Raw genomic sequence first — 23,971 nt, 5'->3', positions numbered from 1 at the left:
CCCTACTACTCTAACAACACCCCTACTACTCTAACAACACCCCTACTACTCTAACAACACCCCTACTACTCTAACACCCCTACTATTCTAACACCCCTACTACTCTAACACCCCTACTACTCTAACACCCCTACTACTCTAACACCCCTACTATTCTAACACCCCTACTACTCTAACACCAGTCTCTGATGTCATGAAAGTCACAACTGTCCATAGCCAGCAGGAGTAGAGGGAACAGGGCTTTTTTTTTTTTTGCGGCACACGGGCCTCTCCCTGCTGTGGCCTCTCCCTGCTGTGGCCTCTCCCGTTGCAGAGCACAGGCTCCGGACACGCAGGCTCAGCAGCCATGGCTCACGGGCCCAGCCGCCCCGCGGCACGTGGGATCTTCCCGGACCGGGGCACGAACCCGCGTCCACTACATCGGCAGGCGGACTCTCAACCACTGAGCCACCAGGGAAGCCCCAAACGGGGCATTTTGTGGTCAGACACCACACTCCATTCTCCCACCATGAGCTTGACAGAGATGTTTTCAGCTGACAAGCCCTTCTGCAAAGAGAGTGCAGCTGTGTCAGTCTGGGCTGCTCTGCAGCCCAAAACAGCCACCTGTGCCATCTGGGCAAGGGGTGGGAACCCAAGAGGCATGAGTTCTGAGAGAATCAAGGGACAGTCCATTGGGGGACAAGAAGACAGAGGAATTGTGAGCTGTGTCTCTTCCCGTTGAGTTCAGGCAAGCTAACTGCCATCCCTTCTGAATCTTAATGAGGGAATGGACCAGGTGCATGTTTTCTAATTCCTCAGCTGCTTCCTGAACTACCAAGAATCAATTAACAGCTCCCACATGTATAAAATTAAGAAATTCATCGTAGTTTCATAGGGCGGTGGAGTGGATTGAATGGCAAAGGTTATATAAAACACAAAACCCCGTGCCTGGCCTAGAGGACAAGTCAATACATGTTCACGGCTTTGCAGTCTAAGCGTGTTGTACTCAAACCTAATTATTTCCCAGGATGTGTCACTGATGTGTTGCTTCCTCCATCCCACACCCCTGTCTCACCCCAACACTTCCCTGCCTGCTGATGGGACTTGGCTCCAGCCACTCAAGGCATCCTTCAGTGGACAAAAGGACCAGGAAAATACAGACCCACTTGGGCATCTCAAACTTCTTTTTACTTACAGCCAACACTATGATTTTAGCTAAAATGTTAGAATAGTTTTGTTTTCCATTGTTAGCATGATTCTTCCTTACCATGATGAAATATGGTTTCCTTTGGTTTTAAAAAAAAAAGTGTCCAATGTGTTGTAAAAGATGAAGTAATGCTTAGTAACCTTGGTTGTTTTTTAAAACCCCTTCCTATCAGCTTCTTAAGGGACTTGGTTGTAATGTTGATCCATGCCACAGTATATCTGCTTCATGCCCAGATTCTGGCTGACCCCTTAATGGGTAAATTCATTAGGTAATATGAGTCAATTAATCAGAATGCATAGTTATTTTTATGAACTCTACTGCCAGCGCATGAACTCATGACATGTGTTTCATAAATGGGAAGAACGGCTAAAATTAAAGTATAGATTTTTATATGATATATGGTTCTAAAAGTCAGATACTATGAATAATTCATCCATTCATTCCCCCAAGAAGTGTTAATTAAGGACCTACTAAGAACCAGTCACAATTCTCAGCACTGGACGTAATAGATGGGTCTAGTCAAGGAGGGGTAGTAGGCGTGCAAACAAATCTGCACACACAGATTTATGATGGAGGTGGGGATGGGATGGGATGGTGAACAGTGTGGAGGCCACACCCCTGCCAGAAGGTCAACCAAGGCTTCAGAGGGACAGAGTTGCATCTAGAAGGATGCTTAGGGACTCAATGGATAGACAGAAAGGGAGAGAGAAGGAAAGAGTGATAGAAAGATGCCCCAGGTATTGGGAATTTCCTCTGAAAATGCCTCAAGGCTCCAGGGAGCAGAGTAACTCAGAATGGCTAGAATGTAAAGTCCCAGGGAAAGAGAGGGGAAGTGATGAACAGGCGCTAAGTGGAGGAACAGGCAGAGCTTAGAAGACCTTGAGTAGCACACTAAGGAGTCCTGAAGGCAATGCAGAGTTTCTGAAGGGTCTTAATCACAAGGAGTGGTGTGGCCAGATGTTTAAAAGATCACTCTGGAGACAATGTGGTTGATGGATTAGGGAGAACAAGACTGGTGGGAAGATTAGCTTAGAAAGGATTTCGTAAGTCCCCAGTGAGAGATGATGGAGGTCCGGGATAAGTCAATGGCATAAAGGAGAGAAAAGAGACAATAGATTTCAGGTATATTTCTTCCAGTTTTATTGAGATATAATTGACTCAGGTATATTTAACAGCCCGAATCAGCAGGGTTTGCTCATGGATGGAGGTAAAGTGAAAGGAAAGAGTCTGGGGTTCTAAGTGGATGAATGGCAACACCATCAACTCAAGTAGTGGAGAGAACAGGTGTTCAGGGAGGTTCATGAGCTCCATTCAGCCAGGTGGATTTGAGGGGACCGTGGGACATCCAAATGCAGGTACTGGACAAGTTGTTGTACAGGTGGGGCTGAAGCTCAGGGAATGAGTCTGGGCTGGTGAAAGGCAGTCAGAAATCATCACTGCTATTGTAAAGGAATCAAGAGAGATGTGTGATTGCTCAGGAGGGGCGGGGGAAGAAGAGGAGTCCAAGAACGAGGTAAGTCCAAGGATGATATAGCAAGACAGAGGATGACATAGAGAAAGGGGGGTGGACATGGAAATCACCGGATAGAGCATTTCAAGATTGTGCAGTCCACAGCGTCAAGTGGCGCAAGGAATGAGCACTGGACGTGTTCCTGGTTGGCACTTTTCAGTTCCCGTGAGGTCAGCTGGCACTGACCAATCAGCCACAAACAGCGAGGTGCCAATTGATACAAAAGGAGAGAAAACCCAATGGCTCTCCAACTTTGATGTGCATCAGAAACACATGAAGGGTGGGTTTAAATACAAATTCCTGGGGCCCCACCCTCAGAGCTTTTGATACGGTGGGTCTACAGGAGATCCCAGGAATCTGAATTCTTAACAAGCACCCGAGAGAGTTTCTAGGAGGGCAGTCAAAGAATCCACTCTTAGGAACACTGTGAAGGTGCCTCCCTTGAAGTCAAAATTGAGACTGTTTTAACAAAAGCATTTTATTAACAAAAGTGTTCCCCAGGGGTCACTAGTATCCCTCTCTTCCACTCAGAGAGGCCGAGGCTTCTGGGTTGGTTTAACCTTCCAAGTGACTTCAATCCTGTAGCCCTCAGCATCCTCAAAATGAGATCAGCAGTTCTCATAACTGGAAGAATAACCTTTGCATTTAAGAAAATATATCGACAACGTCCTGGTACCCAGAGGTGGAGCTCAGGAATCCAGAAATTTCTAAAGTCTCCCTGGTAGATTCTGTGGCTCAGCCAAGTTTAGAAACAACTGAATAGATGATCTCTAATCCAACATCAATCGTTAATAGCCCATGAATTCAATGGGCATCTGCAAGAGGAACTGTGTTTTGGTTGCCGATGTATGGCCCCATAAACCTCCCTGTCAAAAAGGAAGTTTAAGATTCCTTGATGTCAGCAGAGCCTGCGATAGAAACTTTAGTCCAACTGTGAGTTTTCAGAGTAAATATTATGACAATGATGTAGACTTTTAGCTGGTCCTGTTAATTGTGCAGTTAAAGCACTTGGATGGTTCACAGGTACCCTGATGTAAACATTCTGTTCAGTAATTATTACTGTCAAGTTCAATGGCCTCCTCCAATCAGTCAGCAGAGAGATTTGCCATTGTTGTTATAACAACAAGAGGAGTCCTGGAAGAATGAGTCCTTTCATCAGCTCTGAAATAGGAAGACTTGGTATGCATATTTTTAAGTCAATGCCAAACAATATGGGATGCCTGATAAGTAACATAAAGGGCTGGTAATCACTACTATTTCAAAAGTGCCATTCCTCCAGAGGTAAAAGAGACAGACAAATCCTTGCAAGTGAGCCAGTTGCCCCTCTAACCTTTGCTTCTTTCCTCCTGTGGTGACCCCCAGGCTAGGGGATGCTGAAAGAGAAGGCAGCTGAAGAACAGGGGACCACATGGCAGACCAGCACTGAAAACCCACTTGCAGGGTCTGCCTTTGTTATCTCCCTGATTTCTCTTAGGATGGCCCCAGGGAGGTACCATCAGCTTCCTACAAAACAGAGGAGATCTCCCCTGCTGAAAAACCTCAGTAGGGTTCCCAGGGCTTACACAGTAAAACTCATATTGCTTATAGAGGCAAGCAAGAGCGTTTTCCATGGGGCCTTCACTGCTCTCTCTTCTTGCCACCCACCCTTCCCCATCCTCACTCCCCATACCCCCAACAGGTACACACCCTCCATTCCGTGAACACTGAACTTCTTACTTTCCATAGCTCCACACTGGGCAAATCTCCCTCATCTCTCAAGACCCAGCTCAGACAGCACTACCTTGGTGAAGCCTTCCCAGATTATCCCAGACAGACATATGGGCCCACCTTTGACACTCTGGAGCCCTTTGTTTAAACGCCTATGACATCAAGTACCCTGCTAAACTATCTTTTATCTAATTGCCCATCCAACTCTTATGCTAGACCATGAGCAGCTTCAAGGCCAAGCTCATAGCAGATTCTCAAAAATGTCTGTTGGATAGATAGAAGGAAGGATAGATGTATGGAGCAACAGACAACATAAAGGAAAAGGAGGCAGAAAGGAGAATTGGGCTGGAGTCAAGAGACCTATATTTCTTTATCTGTTGATACAACAAACATGTATTGGGAGCAACTATCAAGTTCCACACTGTGTGAGGCACAGTGAGACAAATAAGACACACCTCTGAGCCCCACAGAAGGCTCACAGGCCAGCAAGGGACACAGATAAGCAAATACACAAGTACATTGACGTCTGTGGAAGGATACACAGGGTGTTATGATATCTTATAGGAGAATTAGCTAAAACAGTCCAGGAGGGTCAGACTGAAAGCTGAATCCTAATGCATGAGTGGAGCTGGAAGCAATTCACATTTCCAGCAGAGAGACAGAATGTGCAAAGGCATGAAAATAAAGAAAAGCTTGGGCAAAGAATTGAAAAACAATGCTGAGGTGTATTTTAGCATGCAGGCAGGAGAGATGAGGCTGGAGAGAGAAGCAGGGTGTGGCCATGAAGGAGTCTAGAGTAACTATGGACATGAGGGTAAGCAGAGAGAAAGCTCTCACTGAACTCCGGGCCTTTGCACATGCTGTTCCTTCTACTTAAAATAAGTTCAGTTTCCTCCAGCCAAACCCTGCCCCTTCAGTTAGAGGTTCCAGGCACCCTACACCTGACCTTTACAACACTCATCAAAATTCATTAAACTAATCTTTCTAGTATCTGGCTGCCCCAGTAAAGTGGAAGATTCGCCGGGGCAGCCATTGTATATGTGTTGTTCATCATCGTATTCCTAGCACCTAGAAAGTGCCTGGCCTATAGTAAGCCCTCCATAAATATTAGTTAAATAGACGCAAGGGCTTCATGGTCTTGTTGACCAAATCTTTCCATCATGGTATCTATGAAATAGTAAAAAGAATCTCACCTGGAGGAGTATTTGAGAAAAGTCCATGAGGTAGAAAAGATCCTAGCAGAGCTGGTTCTCACCCAGCCACTGACACTCAGCCATGATGTGACCCCCAGCTCACCAAGGCTTGCCTTCTTATTTGTCAAATGGGGCTCTTGGACTGGATGAACACTAAGAATGCCTCTAACTCATAAAATCAGTGATTTTTACATCGCAGTAGCTCCAAAGCCATAATGGCCCATGGCAAGGAGTCCCTTGGCAATACTAACTTGGAGGAAAGAACTCAGTGCCACTCACGTCCAGGACTGTGGTCTCATTGGATTTGTACTCAGGGAAGCAGGTGCAAAGTCCACTCTTGACTTTATTAGATGTGAAAATATAATCAGAGATGAAAAGAGAGGTCACCTCTCCTGCTCAAATAAACTTTCTTTCAGTGAGTCCCCAAGAGATGGATATGGAGAGCCCAATGTTTTCCACTTTCAAGTTTAAAAGGCCCAGAAAGAGTCACTGCCCCTACAGCCAAACCTGGGAGAAGAGCTTGCTGCTTCTTCCCAGCAAAGGGCCACGTGGTCTGCTCTCCGCCCAGGAAATCCGGAGGGCTGGAAACAAATTAAGCCATGATTTAAGTAATTTCATCTATGTGTTTCCAGAAATTAATTATATTTATTGTATCTGACACCAGTCATGGATAGCAAGCGCCTTTTGTGAGTCTTACAACAAAAGTTAGAAAGCATTACTCGTAATGGCTGATTTTGCTTTATTATATCTGACTCAGAGCCAAAGGTAGACAGCACTTAGAGCCGTCTGTGGATATTAATGTTTGGAAAGCAACAAAGACAGCTCCCCTCCCTGGCCTCCTACCACCACTTGCACATACAGCCCACCCCCTCTCAGTATAAGGATGATGGGGGTGGCAGGCAGCAGGGAGGCAGGGAAGCTGTTCAACACCCTTAGGATTTGTTGTGTAGCCACCATACCCCAAGCACAGTGCTAGGCATTGCTGGATCCTCCGTGGTGGGTAAGACAAGGATCCCCGCCCTCCAAGTATAATTGATAATAGTCTAAAAAACATTATCCCATAAAAATCATATTATATGTCATAAGACAGGATGAGGATGTACACAAAAGGGAAAGATGCATTCTAGTTGGGAGAAGTCAGGAAAGGAGGTGGCATATGAGATGAGCCAGCAAAGAAGAGGCATCTCTTAGGAAGACACAAATGGGAACTGATTTGGGGTGCCAAGAACAGAATAAGCGAAGGTGGGAAACCAAGGAAGCCTGGGGCATGTTCAGGCAAGGCTTCAGTGGCATGTGTCCAGGTGGGGAAATAGCACACAGTGGGACGGGAAAGATGGAGCATGCGGTTGAAGGCCTTGAGTACTTCCTGAAGAGCGTGCCTATGTTTGGTAGTCAGTAAGGAGCATGCACGCCATTGAGCAGAGGAGTAAGAAAAGAGCTACGCTCCAAGGATATTAGTGCAGGGATAGTGTTCGGTATGCAGCCAGCAGGGCCTTAAGAAATTGCCTTCCCTGGCCCGATTGAGAGACACTTCTCTGGAACACAGGCACACCTGGTGATTAGGGTCTGTAGCGTTGCTTCAATACTACAGAAATTAACATGGCGGCCTTGGCAAATTTCAGTCAGCTGGCCTGGGAACCTAACTGTCATGTGTCCACAGAAAAGTGCAATTTTGAATTTCAAGCTGTTGCCATAGAAAGAAGCTTCAAAGACAGCCCGTGAGCTGCAGATGACGAAGATCTGTGTCGTATCTTTAAGGCGTGCTTCCACTCTTCAAGAATTTGACATCTAGTGGAAAAGACGAACATATTTTGGACAAAGGATCCAGGATATCCAAGCATGAGGGCACTTACATCCACCTGTGCCCACGATATCAGGACAAGAACATAACCCATCAGGGAGCACCCACACACATACCTCACTAGCTACACAATGGTCTGTCTCCATAAGCCTTAAAAAAACAGCAAGGATGTGACATGGTTCTAAAATCCATAACGTCTTCCCAGAGTTACTTTTCCTGGGAAATCGCTCCCCCTTTATAGACCATTAGTCCCTAAGGACACAGTACAGTGAGGAGAAGCCTGTTTTTTTATGAATTTGCCTAAGGAAGTTGATACACACTAAAGTCCATCGAGTTATGCATTTCTCTCGCATCTGTCCCTTGTTTGTTTACTCTGAAACCACCAATCTAAATCTTCTTGAGACACTCAATGCAAAATAATAATAAAAGTCTGGTCATGTTTATTTGGCTTTAAAGGAGAAAAGTAGCAGAAGAAAGGAACAAGGTCTCAGCTCATGGTTAAGAAAACATGGCGGAAATGAACATCTACGAAAAATGAATCAAGAATGAATCTCTGTATCTCTGCATTGTCAATGGATTCTTTTTCTTCACAAAGAAGACACTTATGTCTTTCTTCCCTGCGTACTTTCTGGATCCATCATTGAGATGCCATATTTTATTGTGCCAAATATATTAATAAGTTCTTAAACATAAAACGTCTCTACTACTTATCTTTGAAACAATATGTAACTCAAAAGATACAGTAAAATTGTACCAGTAAAGTTATGAATGCTAGCATAAATACGCATAGGTACATATTTATATGTCTATTGAGAAGAGCATATCTATACATTAACTTTTTATTTCAACATAATTTTAGGCTTACAGAAAAGTTGAAGAATAGTATAATGAATTTAGAATTCCCAAGTACTTTTCACCTAGATTCTCCAAATATTACCATTTATCTTGCGTGTGTAGCTAGATACATAAGTTCCAGACATGATGCACTTTTATCCCTAATCACTGAAGTTTGTGTCTCCTAAAAACAAGAACATTCTCTTACATAACCACAATATCATTATCCAAGTAAGAAAATTAACAATACTATTGTCCAATACCTATTATGCAGACTTTATTCAAATTTGGCCAATTGTCCAAATAGTGACCTTGAGAGCAAAGGAAAATCCCGCATCACACATAGCACTGATTTGACATATGTTCAGCAATACCGACCACCTTCATGTGTAAAGAGCAGAGAAACTTGCTGTCATGAAGAGTCTCAGAAAATATTCCCTTGAGTTCTTCCTGAGGAATTTACTAGAGCACAAGCTTCAGACAACCAAAATGACTAGAGAAGCATGCACACAAGGCAGGTGGTGAGCATTTTGACATGGGGTTACTTGAAGAACTAAAACTTAATGAGACTTCATAAAGGGAGACTTTATAGTCTATATGACTATATAAATATAGATCTGCCTACAAGTATATAGTAAAACCATAAAAAATAGAGGGAGAATGAAGGTAGCATATGTGACAAAATGAAGTTAACCATTTTCAGGAATCATAATTAGTGGTAATAGCATTATGTAGTTATTCTGAGACTGTTGTGTATATACTATGGAATAAAGCAAGTGAGTAATTATGGGAAGTTCTAATTCTACCACTCTAATTCTCTGTGCTTGAGAACTAAGGTTTTTGGTGTGAAATAAAGGAGATACACATGCAGTACAGAGGAGGTAAAGTACAAACACTGTAGTCTTTAACTTGAATTAGAAATCAGTGTGAATTCACAAGGCATTTTATCTTAGATAATAGGTAGATAGATAGACAGATAGATAAACAGACATAGATATAGACATATACATACATATGTGTTTTCCTAGCTCTGTCCACTGGAAAAGCCTAGAAATGGTGATGAACTCAGTTCTAGATTCATTTCAAGAAGACACAAGAGTAACTGGTTATAGAGGCCTAACCTGAAGAGCTTCTCTGGGTCAAAGATGGGACAATGTGAAGCCCCATGAGGATGAGAATTGCTATAGATTGAAACTCACCAAATATGTTTAAATCCATGAGCTCATAATGACATGTTTTAAAAACCTAACTGGTCAACTTTCAAGGATGACAAGGAACCCATACATTATCTTGAAAACTAAGTAAGTAAAAGGAGAGTGCCAAATATTTATATTACTTTCCTATATGAACTATACCACCAGGTAACCAAATAGTAGATGAAAGGTGGTATCTCCTTATAAAATTATCCCAGCTAATATAGCTGGGATAAACAAAAACTAAATGAGGTAATTAGAACATCAGCATTCTGCAGTGCTCAGTGAATGAACAGACCTAGACAGTGTACATCATATGAAAAACAAGGGAGAAATGAGCATGTATGTGATGGAAGAAAACAGCACCACCTACAATATTCTAGTCCAGGGGCTAAACCTGGACCTGGTAAGACTTCTGGATCCAGATGCCAATTTATAGGAGGACAGATCTGCACCATGAGTGTGCAGTCAGCAAACTCCAGCCTGAGGGATACTCCACAGGTGAGAGGGCCCAGGTTCTTCAGGTTCAAATGTAAAAAATTTTTTAGTGAGCAAAACCTATAGTGTGTAGGGCTGCATACTTTGGATTAAACCATAATGATGCAACAAATTTAATACCATAATATCCATAAAAGCGATTACTTTTGGTGGGAGTGAGGGAATTTCTAGGGTGACTGGCAAAGTTCTACAAAGTTTTACGATAAAACTGCTTTAAAATAAATTTAAAAGTCAAAAACTTAATAGGTGTTGTTTTAAAAAGACTTTCCAGAACAGGAATCCATTATCATTATGATATACAATGTGGGGAAACCCTTACAGTATACATCTACATATAAAATAAATGTCTAGAAGAAGTCTTGAAGCCTGCACACTGAACTATGAACCGTGAAGGAGAGGTGGTCCTGATGCAGCCCAGAATGAGATGGAGAGAGAGCTGGGAGACTCAGCCCAAGAGGACTCTCACATTTAGCTTGATGTATTTTTATACAATTTGCATTTTTACAAGTGACTTTTCATGAATTGCTATTTTTTTAACATCTTTATTGGAGTATAACTACTTTACAATGGTGTGTTAGTTTCTGCTTTATAAAAAAGTGAATCAGCTGTACATATACATATATCCCAATATCTCCTCTCTCTTGTGTCTCCCTCCCACCTTCCCTATCCCACACCTCTACGTGGTCACAAAGCACCAGGCTGATCTCCCTGTGCTATGTGGCTGCTTCCCACTAGCTATTGATTTTACATTTGGTAGTGTATATATGTCCATGCCACTCTCTCACTTCGACCCCAGCTTACCCTTCCCCCTCCCCACGTCCTCAAGTCCATTCTCTAAGTCTGCGTCTTTATTCCTGTCCTGCCCCTAGGTTCTTCAGAACCATTTTTTTTTTTTTTAGATTCCATATATATGTGTTAGCATACGGTATTTGTTTTTCTCCTTCTGACTTACTTCACTCTATATGACAGTCTCTAGGTCCAACCACCTCACTACAAATAACTCAACTTTGTTTCTTTTTATGGCTGAGTAATATTCCATTGTATATATGTGCCACATCTTCTTTATCCATTCATCCATCGATGGACACTTAGGTTGCTTCCATGTCCTGGCTACTGTAAATAGAGCTGCAATGAACACTGTGGTACATGACTCTTTTTGAATTATGGTATTCTCAGGCTATATGCCCAGTAGTGGGACTGCTGGGTTTTATGGTAGTTCTATTTTTAGTTTTTTTTATGGAATCTCCATACTCTTCTCCATAGTGGCTGTAATGGGACCTAATGAAACTTAAAAGCTTTTGCACAGCAAAGGAAACCATAAACAAGACCAAAAGACAACCCTCAGAATGGGAGAAAATATTTGCAAATGAAGCAACTGACAAAGGATTAACCTCCAAAATTTACAAGCAGCTCATGCAGCTCAATATCAAAAAAACAAACAACCCAATCCAAAAATGGGCAGAAGACCTAAACAGACATTTCTCCAAAGAAGATATACAGATGGCCAAGAAGCACATGAAAAGCTGCTCAACATCACTAATTATTAGAAAGATGCAAATCAAAACTACAATGTGGTATCACCTCACCCCAGTCAGAATGGCCATCATCAAAAAATCTACAAACAATAAATGCTGGAGAGGGTGTGGAGAAAAGGGAACCCTCTTGCACTGTTGGCGGGAATGTAAATTCATGTATTGTTTATATAGATTAAATGACTCAATCAATCAAGGAGTTCGTGAACTAAAGAATGTGCGAGCTAGTGGGAAAAAGTGGGTGAGCAAGTGAATAAGTAAGTGAGTTAATGAATAAGTGAATGTGTAAGTGAGAGAGGGAGGGAGCAAATAAATGGAGAAAGAAAAAAGTACCCCAGTATGGTAGGCAGGTCCTAATAGAAAAGTCTTTATAAAATCATGTTTAGCAAACCACAGGGGAAAAACAGAACATGGGAAACACGGTCAACCCAGATATTTCACGGCCTGCGTATCTGAAGATCCTTAAATCCCTAGCCACTGATTCAATGAGATTATATGCTAAAATTTTATAAATGAAAAATTTACAAGGAAACTTGAGGAGTGACCAGTCAAGTGTGAATTCAGAACCAAAGGCCACTTTGAAAGACCCTGTGTGTCCATCCTAACAGCAGCCTGCCTACACTCCCCTCCAGGAAACCCCTAATCATGAGATCCCACCAGGAAGTCTCCCTGGCCTTTCAAATTTCATCATCCACAAAGAATTCTAAAGCGCACCTCTGCATCCACCCAGAACTGCAAACATTCCTTTTAAACACAGAACCACAGCCTCTGAGTCCCTGACCACCCAGTGTCCAAATTCAGAGCCAAGAGGTGTTCTTTCACACTTGAAGCAGTTCAGAACCACCTACCTCCAAGTTTCTTCGAGTCACCATACTTAACTCTGGGAATGCGAGGCCCTGGAAAGCTTGTCAGAAGGAGAGTATGTTGCTTAATTTCTCTGGGCTTCCGTCAGGGTCTCCATCTGTAAAATGGAAGGAATTCATCACCCATCACAGAGGGGCATGTGACCTCGACGGGAGAATTATGTGAAATGCTTAATACGATGCCTGCTTCACAGCAAGTGCTCAGTGGGTGTTTGCTGTGGTTCCTTACCTTTATTAAGGTGAAATTCACGTAACATAAAATTTTCCATTTTAAGGTGCACAATTCAGTGGCAATTAGTATGGTCCCAGGATTGTGAACCACTTCCCTCTAGATCCGAAACATTTTCATTACCCAAAAAAAGCCCCTTATTCACGAAGCAGTTAACGCCTATTTCCCTTCTCCCCTGCTCCAGCAACCACTAATCGGCTTTCTGTCTCTATGGCTTTACCCATCCTGGATGTATCATATAAACAAAATCATACAATGTGGGACCTGTTGTGTCTGGCTTCTTTCACTAAGTATAATGTTTTCAAGATTCATCCATATCGTAGTGTGTATCAATATTTCATTCCTTTTTAAGGCTGAGTAATATTCCGTTGTATGTTTATACCACAATTTGTTTATCTGTTCATCTGTTGATGACATCTGGGTTGTTTCCACCTTTTGGCTGTCATGAATTAGCACTGCCATGCACATTCGTGTACATGTATTTAAGTACCTGTTTTCAATTCTTTGGGGTATAAACCTAGGAGTGAAATTGTTGGATCGTCTGGTAATTCTATGTCTAATTTTTTGAGGAACTGCAAAACTATCATTATTTCTAAAACATTCATTTCAGTGTCTACTAAGAACAGGGCATTCTTTCACAGCGGGTGCTGTAAATATCCATGAGCTATAGCCCCTGCCGTCTGGGAACTTATTTTCTATAAGCAGCATTAATCCAAACGGAAACAAACAGTCATAATTTTCCACGGGCTGTTAGTTTTTGTTTGTTTGTTTGTTTGTTTGTTTCCGGTACGTGGGCCTCTCACCGCTGCGACCCCTCCCGCTGCGGAGCGCAGGCTCCGGACGCGCAGGCTCAGCGGCCATGGCTCACGGGCCCAGCCGCTCCGCGGCATGTGGGATCTTCTGGGACCGGGGCACGAACCCGTGTCGCCTGCATCGGCAGGCAGACTCTCAACCATTGCGCCACCAGGGAAGCCCCCGAGGCTGTTGGTTTTATTCAAAGTGAGTACCTAAGCAAACTCATGACAATTGAACCTCAAATTTCAAAGTAGTCTTTATCCCCCAAATATACATATTTCAAATGTATATAGGTAAATAAGCCTATTCTTTTAAGTAGTGCTGATAACTTCTAACTGGGTCAAACTTGACTTTCTATAGCCAGTAACTGATAAAATATATTTTTAGGCCTTAAATCATACACATCCATGCAAGCACAGATGCAAAACGGCAGAATGCCTGTCTGACATAATTGCTCAGGTGGATGCATATCTTAGTAAAGGAAGGTTAGAGAAACAAATACAGTATCAAGTAGAGGGGCAATTAACAGAGCTCATAGAAACACAGAGGAAAGGACAACATAGGTTTCAGAACAACTAAGCCAGGGCAGAGATTCAAAGAGCAGAACAACACGACAACAATGCCAGGACATGGGGAGATGTGCCAGTTATGGAAAGAGGCAGGGTTAAAAGATGAGAGAAGAATGTCAGTTTCATGTCCCTGCCAAATCTTTCACGGCTAATTACACCGACAGCCTATAAATTCCTCTAATAGTTTTCAATGAAGAAACTATTCTTCTACCCATTCCCACAACTATTAAGTAGCATAGCTGGTTTAGACTAGCTTTCAGAATCACCCAAGTGGCGTTGATTATCATTGATGGGTGTGGACAAGAAAGAAAAAAAGAATGCATTCTTGTGACAGCCTTCTGGGCAAAAAGCACTATGTATGGTAAGTATAAGATTCCGCACATAAAGTGTCCCTATTTCCCAACTGAAACAAATATCTGAGGAGTACCTGTCCTCTCCTCTCCTCTCCTCTTCTCTCTCTCTCTCTCTCTCTTTCTTCCACCCCTCAGACTAGGACCCAACACAATAGCTGAGCTCTCCAACCAACCACCCCTCAAATTCATTTTTCAGAATCAAGGGATTTATCTTTCCCACCATGGAAGAGTTCTGGTTCCATATATGTCAGCTAAGAAACAAAAATTCAGTTTTCAGAGACAGAGGCTCACTCATCTCCAACAAGCAGCTTCTTTCATGGTTCTGAATGAAGACAATGATAGCTAGCATTCATATGGTGGCTTTTGTCTTCACGACACTTTAGAAAGAGGAGGGGGTAATGGGTTAACAGACCACCTTCAAAACCCTATTTTTCAGGTGGCTAGTCTACATTTTGACTGTTTAAATAAAGCAGGAATGGAACAAAGACCCATTCAAAAGGTCTAATTCTACAGAGAGAGTGAACCATCTATGGGGCAAAAGAAAATAAGTAATAAAATAAGTGTCAAGTCCCCAAAAGTGAGCCCCCCTCTGCTAAAGGTCACTGACTTAGGAGACAGGCACAACTCATTTCAAATCCTTATCCTGCCATTTACTAGCTCTGTATCCTCTGAAAGCATCCATATTCTCACTGGAAAATGGGAGAAACAACACCACCTACCAAATAGATTTAAGTGAGTTAATGTTCAGCCTAGTGGTCAGTAATTGTGGTGGTAGTGGTAATATTATGCCCCGTATCAGTGACTCAACTTTTAGAATGTAATTTATTATAAGACCAAGTCTTTTCAAAATATTAAATGGTTTGGGGATCCTTGAAAATGTTGAGAGGTAAGAAGTATTTTGCTTTTTTTTTTTTTTCCCCCGGTACGCGGGCCTTTCACTGTTGTGGCCTCTCCCGTTGCGGAGCACAGGCTCCGGACGCACAGGCTCAGCGGCCATGGCTCACGGGCCCAGCCGCTCCGCAGCACGTGGGATCTTCCCAGACCGGGGCACGAACCCGTGTCCCCTGCACCGGCAGGCGGACTCTCAACCACTGCACCACCAGGGAAGCCCTATTTTGCATTTTTTAAAACAATTTGGGGATTGTTGTTTTAAAGATTTTTTAAACTTTTGCAGTTAATAGCTGGGCACTACTGATGTAGCATGGGAGCATGAGCTAAGATTCTTCCAAGATGTTTGAGTAAGGATGTCTGAAACAATAGAGGCACCACGTGAAACCCATACAGGCTGCTTCTTCAGCCCATCGCCATGCTTGCCACCATTTATTGCGTTGGCCAAAAAGTTCGTTCGGGTTTTTCATAAGATGTTACAGAAAAACCCAAACGAACTTTTTGGCCAACCCAATGTTTCCTCTTTGAGTGTGGCTTGGGATAAGGTAGTATCATTTGTGAAAGGAATTGCTCCAAAGCACAGAAAGGCTTACAGAGATACTGATTTAAGAGTAAAAATTATGTTTGTTACTTCACCCTCAGTGGGTGAAGACCACTGCGGCTTACAATCGTCCTCTCACCAGCAGACAATTTAGACGTGTGAAGTAATGTCGCTGCCTTGTAAATTTAGTACAGTATCCTGACTTAAATACAACCAAACTGAGCCCACCTGGAGAATTTTGAACATCCAACTGGATATTTACAGATAACTTCAAAATGTGTATCTCCAGCCCAGATCTCACCTATGGATTTCAGAACCATAAATTCCATGTGGCATCTTAAATGCCACTTGTCCAAATCTGATCTTAAGATCGTCTCTCCCAGTCCCAGTCCTTCTTCCCTCCTCCTGTGTCTCCTCTCTCAGGGAATGGTCCTTCCTACATCCAGTTTTGTTGAGTAGAATCTGAGGGGCCACCCTTGGCACCATTTTCTCCACCTCCCACCCACACATCACAGCCAACTCATCACCAACTCCTGTCCATTTTCCCTTCTAATAATAATTAGGTCTCTTCACTTCTCTCCAATTCCATGGCCACCAACGTACAAACCCAAGACACTGACATTTTTTGCATGAACTACGCCCCAGCATCCTCCCTGAACCTGCCCTAATCTCTTCCCCATGGTTTCCAGACTGATCTTCTCAAAACTCAACATTCCACCTTAAATTCCTCCTTGGCTTCCTATTATTCAGGTAAAGGAGGAAACATTGAGCATGGCCTAGAACACTCACCATGATTTGAACTCACAGACTTTTACCTACTCTGAGCTCCAGCCAGGGTCTCCATTCAAGTATATGCCCACTCCTGTCACAGGGTCTTTGCTCATGCTCTTCCCCCTCCCAGACAATCTCTTTCGCCTAACCCCACCTCTGTCTGGACAATTCCTACTTGCCCTTCAAATCTCTGCTCAAAAACTGCTCCCTAAGAAATTACCTTGGTCAGATTCTTACGTTCCATGTGGTTCAGCATGGCTCCATATGTTCATGGAACTATATCTCTTTCTTCAGTGCTCTCCTTTCAGTCTACATTTATCACCACCCCCCCACCTCACCATTGTGACTGTTGTAATTGCTCCTCTACTAGCCTGTGAGCTCAATGAGAGCAGGGACTATGTCTGGTTTGTGCACCGTTATACCCTGATTACCAAGGCCAGTGTATAGTGAAAAGAAGGCACTTGGTAAATAGCTGTTGAACGAATGATGAAATGGATGCATGTGAAAAGGTATATTACATGTCTAATAGGAGGATATGAGAGCCTCAAGTGTAACCTTAAAAAGAGTCTATAGGACAAAATTCCAGGGCATGGCTAGGGAAGGGCAGAAGGGCTTCTGCATCCCAGGTCAGAGTCCTACAGCAATGCTACAAAGATCCTAGCCTTTGTTATTTCTAGCAAATTCTGTAGAAAGAGAGGGTACAAATATTTGGGCATCTTCCTTTTATATCACCACCCTGAGAATCTTGAGTTTCAAATGGAGGGTCAATGGTGGGGGTGGTGATGAGAGAAAGAACGAAGGAACATGTCATTCCAAAACATTCTAGAGCTTTCAGGACAAAATGCAAATGTGCCAAAGAATATCAGATAGAAATTGGGCCTATCTACAGTTTTGCAAAATGAATAAGGAGATCTCACAAATATCCATGCGTTTCATATCTTTTACAAATTATGCAGCCCCTCCAACCATCTTAGACACTGTTGGAAATTTCCAACTAACTGGGAAAAATATAGTCCTCAGCCTTTCCTCAAGATGTCTGAGGAAGTGAGACTTGACACAGGTTTTTTGACGTGTGGCAAAAGCCACGTCATGTTTCAGAAGGAAGATGGGAAGAGGTGTGTCCTGCCCAACCACATAGAATTTCTCGGCTGAGAACAGCCACTAGATCTGTGGCCCGGCTGTGAGCTGCCAGAGGATGCTTGCCTAAATGCTAAAAGGACTGCAGTCACGTGTTTTTTCTGTTTTGATAATTACTCCTTCATTTGAAAAGAAAAAACAAAAACCATGAGCATCCATCTCACATGTGAGCCTACATTTAAAATCAAGCTTTCATGATGCATCTTTAGAGAACTAAAAATCTAACAATGCAAGGAGAGAACCCTCCTGCAGAAAGACTAGCACCTTCCCCAAAAGCTACCAGACTGTTCTTTCCAGCACTACAGCTCAAAGTTTCTTTCTTTGTTTCCTTTAAAAACTTCAACTTGAAAGAATATACATGATATTCTGAGTTTGTGTTGCAATCAGAACAACAGAGGTCTAAACTCAAGCTTTAGATAAAAGTGAGAAATGGATACGTGGCTGTGGCTTCTCCTGGCCCAGATCAGGTGATTGAGAAGATGTTCAAGAACCTAATCCCATGAAATATGCAAGGTGCTGTCACTCATCCAACTCTCTTTTACTCTTTCTGAAGACCCCACCTGTATTGCTTCATCTCCTCTACCTGAACCAACTCCAAGCCAACCCAGAGCTCTTTTCTTCTAAGTTTACTGAACCTCGATCTTTAACCGCCTGACATTTTCTTGCCTTGGCAAAACCCCTAAAGCTTTCAGGGTGGTTAACAAACAGTAGGTGTCAGCCTCCAAGGGTTAAGAATTCACGCTCCCAGATGATAATCATCAGTATAGTGTTCTGGAAAATTAAATACACCTGGGCCAAGTTTCGTAAGGCTGTACTCTTTGGAGATGTTTCAATTTTTTAAAAAAAGAAGCAGTTCAAGAATGTGAAGTTCATTGTTCACGTATATTTCCCTAGACTTGCTTTCTTTTTTCTCCGGTATTTCATTATGTGATTTGGATTTTCCCCAGATTTTTACCTACCCTGGGCCTCTCTGATAAGTGAAAAATGTGCTTGCACGCTGCCATCTTAGTAGGGGCAGCAAATGACAAAAGAAACTGTTCATTCAAGAAGGCCTAACTGCACTATCATTAGATTCAAGCAATCTATCTGCAAAGTTCTCCAGCAACAAGAATGAACCCGGCTGGGTGGGCGCCCTCACTCAAGAAATGCTGATTTAATCCTTCTATGCACCAAACTTTAGGCTCGCATCATGTCTCCAGAAAAGCTATCAGGATGTTCTGGTTCTCAAGGAATTCACATCTGTTGGGATAATGGACTAGAAGAGAGGTGAGCACAGGTTCTACCAGAGGAGTGGACACCCATGGTAGAAGGGAGGCTGAGGAATGCATCATATGACGTAATCACCAGTTCACCAGATGATGGAGATGCCATCATGGCCTCCCAGGTAGAGAAACCAGCGGAGGCAAAGGTACAGAAATGTGAAAGGACATAGGGATGTTTCTAGGTGGCCAGACCAAGCCGTGGGGAAGAGAAACAAAACTGAAACCTAGGAATATCTATGAAAAATGGGTGATGGAAGCTTTGGTGTGTTGGCTTTATTCTGCGTTAAGAGGAAGGCAAAACACAAGGAGGGCTTTCAGTCTGCCAAGGGATTGAACAAGGAGCTGTAATAGGAAGCATGACCAATATATTTCTCCTCTGGCTGTAAGAGAAGTGTATGAGGGGGAAGAGGAGGGCAGAGAAGAATCCTTTTCAGTTGAGGACAGCATGAAGGGACTTCAGGAAGAAGGTGGCCTTTGAACAACATTTTAAAGGAGGGCAGGACTCAGACCATGAGTGACGAGAAACAGTGCCCTGAGCAGAGCAGGGGCACAGGCTGGCCAGTGGGCATGGCCCGTTCCAGAAGGAGCATGGGATCTGCCAGGGTTGGCCGAGGCTGTTGGAGGCTTAGAGCAGAAGACAAGCAGGCAAGTTAGACTAGATCGTGTTGTGGAGGCCTCTGAATGCCACATTAAGGATACTGTTCTGAAGACAACAGCAAGCCTGCAGGGTTGTCGATGTCCAAGTTACCCGCTCTCTTGCAGTTGGCTGTGATCACATGGGATGTGATCAGAAGTGGTGGACTCACGTATCAGATCTTCCCATCCAAGCTGCCAGAGTGCCTCTTCATTGCCTTTTCCTTTCCAGCTGGTGGTGATGATGCTAAGCTCAGAGTATCCTTGGAATCCCACTGAACATGACTGAAACTCCATCAGCCTGAATCCCTGAATGAATGGCTGTGTGCACAGAGCCATACCATGAACAGCTTACTCACCCAATACTGTTACGTGAGCAAAAACTAACCATCTATTAATTGTGTGTCATTTTATGCTTTCAGATCTATTTGTTATACCAGCTCTGCCTATCCTACCTAACATTGGCCCCAACTAGCAATGGGGACAGAAAAAGTCCAGAGACTTGTGGACATTAGTCCTCCAGACGTGGCTACCAGTTTTTTGTTTGTTTGTTTGTTTTTTGGGTTTTTTTTGGCGGTACGCGGGCCTCTCACTGCTGTTGCCTCTCCCATTGCGGAGCACAGGCTCTGGACGCGCAGGCCCAGCGGCCATGGCTCACGGGCCCAGCCTCTCCGCGGCACGTGGGATCCTCCCGGACCGGGGCACGAACCCGTGTCCCCTGCATCGGCAGGCGGACTCTCAACCACTGCGCCACCAGGGGAGCCCGTGGCTACCAGTTTTAAGTGCAGGTGAGAGTCAAAGATGGAGCCACCATTTCCAGCCAGAATGGAGGGGAGTATTGAGAGGCCATTCATCTGAGTTACCATGGAAGGAGGAAAAGGTTTTGGAGGAAGGTAATGAGATTTGGGACCTATAGAAATTGGGGTATCTGTGGGGTCCCCAGTGGAGCTGTCCTGCAGGCAGTTAGGAACACAGGCAAGGAGCTGGACCATGGAAGCCTGGTAGAGCCACACAGATGCTTCCAGAACAGCCCATGCTACCCAGGAAGCCTCCCTGTGTACTTTCCTCAAATGTTGCAAATGTCTATGTATAAAATAGACAAAGACCTACTGTCTAGCACAGGGAACTCAATATTTTGTTATATTTTGTAATAACCTATAAGGGAAAAAAAGGTTGTTTTGGAATAACCTATAATGGAAAAGACTCAGTTATACGTACGCCACTGAATCACTGTGCGGTACACCTGAAAGTAACACAACGTCGTAAAACAACTGTACTTCAATTTTTTTTGAATACTGCAAACGCCAAGGACCGCAGACTATAAATCAGCTATTTAAAATATTACTGATAACCTCTTAAGATGAGCTCTGAATGAGTTACGGGTGCTAAGTTGTCTGGGGTTAGTAAAAACTCCAGCTCTGCCACTTACTAGCATACCAAGAGATGTCACCTCTCAGGGCCTCCATTTTTCTTCTGTATAAAATGGGGTAATGCCTCCGCCCATGCAGTGAGGAACAAATGGGCAATGTACCCATTACACAGGGCTCAGCGCCCATACATGCGATTACTGTAAACAAATGACAATAAGTACGGCATTTATTGAATTATTCTAAGTGTGCTACTGGATCCACCCACTTAATCTTGACACACCCTGGTACAATCACTTTCCCCATTATACAGAACAGGAATCTGAGACCAAAGAGGTTAAGTAACTTGCTCAAGATTACACAGCTAACGGTGAAGCTGGGCTCCAGCCCCAGCAGGCAGGCTGTGGCACGTGGGCTCTTCCCTGCCACGTGACACAACCATCCTGGGAAGGCACAGTCCCCTCAGGAGCACAGTGTCCCTCTTCCTCCTTGTTCTTTCCTGAGTCATGACCTAAGAAGCATCTCCAGCAGTTGTGAGCACTTGCTTGTTGCCTCTATCAAGCAGTTCATCAAGGCAGCTGGCAGTTCTCCGCAGGTTCTAAGTGGTTATGAGAACTTTTGACTTATTCTTGAATAGCATTTTCACAGTAATGGAGAAAAGTCAAGAATTCCCAAAAAACAAATGCTAGTCGGGCAAGATAACAATCCCAGGGCTGGGCTTCCCTGGTGGTGCAGTGGTTAAGAATCTGCCTGCCAATGCAAGGGACACGGGTTCAAGCCCTGGTCTGGGAAGATCCCACATGCCGCAGAGCAACTAAGCCCATGCACCACAACTACTGAGCCTGCGCTCTAGAACCTGTGAGCCACAACTACTGAGCCCGCGTGCCACAACTACTGAAGCCTGCACGTCTAGAGCCCATGCTCTGCAACAAGAGAAGCCACCGCCATGTGAAGCCTGCGCACCTCAACGAAGAGTAGCCCCCTCTCGCCACAACCAGAGAAAAGCCCGCGCGCAGCAATGAAGACCCAACGAAGACCCAACGCAGACAAAACTAAAGTTAATAATAATTTAAAAAATTTTTTAAATAAAATAAACAATCCCAGGGCTTCTATAATGCTCTTAATTTTCCAAAGCATGCCCGTGATCTTCATCTCACTTCCACCAAAGGAGATTGGAACTCGGGCCATTCAAAGGTTCATGGAGGGAAACAGAGGACACTGGCAGAGAAAATGTAAACTGTCCCTCTTGAAAGAGGCTACTTGCTGCACCCATTTTTCTCTGTCTTAGCCAGGACCATCTGGAGCCCAGGAGGACCTGCATAGTAGGGGGGAAGGGGAGATGGGTCATTTCAGCTGCTTGGCTTGGGCTGCAGGACCCCCCCATATGGAAGGGCGCCTCTCCAGAGGTTGCTGCTGCTGTTCTTCCCATGGGTGTCTCTTCTCCAGGCTGTTCTACTGCAGGTTTCATTCTGGGGGACAAGATCAGACTGGCGCACAGAGGCTCTGCTACAACTTACTGAATGTTAAAGTACCATGAGGTTAAAACTGAAGCAACACGATGATGCTTGAAAAAACTTCAGGGCTTGGGGCAGCTCAGACCTCAGTGCTCCACTTGGTAGAGTGTAATTTCCCACATGGGGAGACCCGGGATGCCGTGCTGCCACCGTGTTACTATTACGACACTCCAAGCAGTTGCAAAGCCGAAACATCCGGAGTCCTTCTTGGTAGTTTCTGGCCCTGTCTGCAGGAAGCTTGACAGGACCCAGAGGCCTGGGTCAAGCATCTCGCTTGATCCGCACACTCTCTGCCACCTCCCAGCTCTTGCTGTTAGCGCCGGCAGAAGCCACGGGCACGGAGAACTTTCCTCCACAGTGCACAGATGTCCCCAGGCTCCTTTCAGGATTCCAAAGAGCTCAAGGACCTTCTTCTCCCAGTTACATCCCTTATTCCTAAGCCTTGGTGCCCATCTCACCCTCCTTTAAAAGGGGGGAGCAGTATATTATATTTTAAAAACCCGGAATTAAACAGGGATCAATCAACATATTTCTTAGAAGAACTGCCAAGAGTCTCCGGCCTCACCAGCCACAGAGGCTGGCTGTTGCCTTCTTCTTTGCTCAGCCTGCAGCTCATTTAAGGATCATTAGAGATGACTCATGTTCCAGTTCTTAAAATCAAACTTCTGCCAAATCCAAGACTCTGAATTTATCCAAATGGTGGAAACATGCTTTTACCATCCATCCACCAAAATACCTCTCATTCAGATCAACATTATGGCTGATTCAATCCTCTCAAATTTTAAAAATATTCTTACGCCTTCACCATCAGGGCAGAGGCCCTCAGTGTTCCTCACACAGGCTCAGAGAATTCCATTCACAGTGGGGTTTACTGACCAGGGTTCCGGCCTTCCTTTTTTTTTTTTTTTTTTAACATCTTTATTGGAGTATGATTGCTTTACAATGGTGTGTTAGTTTCTGCTGTATAAAAAGTGAATCAGCTATATGCATATGTATATCCCCATAGCCCCTTCCTCTTGCATCTCCCTCCCACCCTCCGTATCCCACCCCTCTAGGTGATCACAAAGCACTGAGCTGATCTCCCTGTGTTATGCGGCTGCTTCCCACTAGCTATCTATTTTACATTTGGTAGTGTATATATGTCCATGCCACTCTCTCACTTCGTCCCAGCTTACCCTTCCCCCTCCCCGTGTCTTCAAGTCCATTCTCTACGTCTGCATCTTTATTCCTGTCCTGCCCCTAGGTTCTTCAGAACAATTTTTTTTTTTTAGATTCCATATATATGTGTGAGCATACAGTATTTGCTTTTCTCTTTCTGACTTACTTACTTCATTCTGTATGACAGACTCTAGGTCCATCCACCTCACTACAAATAATTCAATTTTGTTTCTTTTTATGGCTGAGTAACATTCCATTGTATATATGTGCCACATCTTCTTTATCCATTCATCTGTCGACGGACACTTAGGTTGCTTCCATATCCTGGCTATTGTAAATAGAGCTGCAATGAACATTGTGGTACATGATTCTTTTCGAATTATGGTTTTCTCAGGGTATATGCCCAGTAGTGGGATTGCTGTGTAGTATGACAGTTC

At 43.8% G+C, this 23,971-nt stretch overlaps 1 protein-coding gene across 12 annotated transcripts in view; it reads right to left on the bottom strand.

Moving 5' to 3' along the window:
* SETD4 (SET domain containing 4) overlaps positions 1–23,971 on the bottom strand; it is a 409,208-nt gene that overhangs the window by 215,047 nt on the left and 170,190 nt on the right. For 11 of the 12 annotated variants that reach the window (XM_029213928.1, XM_029213933.1, XM_029213923.1 and 8 more), the window contains one exon: positions 12,303–12,415. The gene's annotated coding sequence lies outside the window, so the exon portion shown is untranslated. Of the gene's footprint in view, positions 1–6,101; positions 6,178–12,302; positions 12,416–23,971 lie in introns of those variants that run through there. The other variant, XM_029213926.1, reaches the window with a different exon arrangement.

This window comes from Monodon monoceros, unplaced genomic scaffold (genome assembly GCF_005190385.1).
Source record: "Monodon monoceros isolate NGI ecotype Baffin Bay Population unplaced genomic scaffold, NGI_Narwhal_1 Super_Scaffold_11, whole genome shotgun sequence".
NCBI lineage: Eukaryota > Metazoa > Chordata > Mammalia > Artiodactyla > Monodontidae > Monodon > Monodon monoceros.
This window is presented reverse-complemented; position numbering and strand designations above follow the sequence as displayed.